Here is a 2,019-nt window from a genome sequence, read left to right as displayed (position 1 = left end):
TAGGCAGAGTGTAGAGTAGGAGAGTAGCGATACGCTTTGATCTCGCCGCAAAGCGGGTTCCCTATGGGCTATAGTTCCACACATTGCTCCTATAGCTGGAACTATCCCATTGAGACAAAGCGGGTTCCCTATGGGCTATAGTTCCACACATTGCTCCTATGGCTGGAACTATCCCATTGAGACAAAGCGGGTGTCTATGGGGCTCAGAGCATGTGAGCGGAGCGGAGCGGCCGATAATTCCGCTCTTCGCTCTCGACGGCTTTTGTTACGCTCGCTCCGCGCTCACGTTCATCTCCCCCCACGCCGCTCCCCGCTCGCTCAGCGCTCACTTTAATTTACACATCGAGCGCTCCCCGCTCCGTGCTCGCTCCGAGGCTCCACTCAGATGCCCGCTCCGCTCAGCAGAAAGAAATGACGGGGGGAAAAATAAAATGCTGTTTTCCTGAAATTGGCTAATTAAACCTGAAGGCCTTCGTTTCAGACCGCATGTTGCAGCAACTTGCGGTCTTTTTTGGAGCATGATGTAAATTAGCTTGATTTCGTTATTTAAAATATCATAGAATAATTAAAACAGACCCAGTTCAAATGTATCAACCGAAGTATGGCATTTGTTTTAATGTACCACTGCGATCACCATGCCGCAAGTTTGTAGGCTACCCATCGTCATGTGTCCAAATCCAAAAGAACAGATATGTAAACTGTCCACACACAATGTCTGTCTATTCTCATGGACAGTCCGTGAAGCAGATTACGGGTATGGGCTTGAGAGCAGGCTCGGCGTCAGGATGAAAAACTGAGGGGGCAATTGAGATTTTGAGGGGGCACAAAAGGCAAAGAGGTTGATTTAAGGGCCCTTTGCCCCCCCCGTGGTGCCGAGCCTGCTTGAGAGGCAATGATTGATGTAAACTGCTAGCCAAGCTTGCACAGCGCCGTGCCGTGTGCACGGAGCGGCTTGGAGCGGCTCGGAGCGGAGGACAGTTCTCGCTCCGGAAGTCAATCCGACCCATTTAAAAACCCGCTCCACGCTCACGTCAAAATCCCCTCGCTCCGCTCCTCGCTCGCTCCGCTCACATGCTCTGGGGCTATAGTTCCAAACATTGCTCCTATGGCTGGAACTATCCCATTGAGACAAAGCGGGTGCCTATGGGCTATAGCTCCAAACATTGTTCCTATGGCTGGAACTATCCCATTGAGACAAAGCGGGTGCCTATGCGCTATAGTTCCAAACATTGTTCCTATGGCTGGAACTATCCCATTGAGACAAAGCGGGTGCCTATGGGCTATAGCTCCAAACATTGTTCCTATGGCTGGAACTATCCCATTGAGACAAAGCGGGTGCCTATGGGCTATAGTTCCAAACATTGTTCCTATGGCTGGAACTATCCCATTGAGACAAAGCGGGTGCCTATGGGCTATAGTTCCAAACATTGCTCCTATGGCTGGAACTATCCCATTGAGACAAAGCGGGTGCCTATGGGCTATAGTTCCAAACATTGCTCCTATGGCTGGAACTATCCCATTGAGACAGAATGAGCACTTCCGCATTCCCTTGTTACAATGGGAGTCAACGCTAGTGTCACCACTCTCCTACTAGATTACTCTTGGTTTCGGGCTGTGTTTTGGGTAAAGGGTGTCGGACTCATGACTATACAGTAGGACTGTTAGTACAGTCGGACCAAAAACATGTACCCGTTCCCGCCAAGTTTTAGATAAGTCTTAACCCAATTTGGACGGGGACCCCTTTTGGTGTTAGCATTATGTTATGCTTTAGCTGGTGGCGCGCTACGAGCTTGTAGGTCTGCTATTTTTGAAAAATCGTGAAAAGTGACATGAAAGTGTTTGAGAACGACTGACATAGAAAAACTGCTTTTTCAAGAAAACAGTCAGGATTTAGAAGACATTTGCAGAATCGTTCCCAGGTCAAAATGGGTTAATAACACACGCACACGCACGCACACACACACGCGCACACACACACACATGCACGCACACACGCACGCACACGCACAGCTTCATTCA

This window comes from Protomyctophum parallelum (assembly GCF_964188405.1).
Source record: "Protomyctophum parallelum genome assembly, chromosome: 5".
NCBI classification, from domain to species: domain Eukaryota; kingdom Metazoa; phylum Chordata; class Actinopteri; order Myctophiformes; family Myctophidae; genus Protomyctophum; species Protomyctophum parallelum.
Note: the sequence above shows the minus strand (reverse complement) of the source record.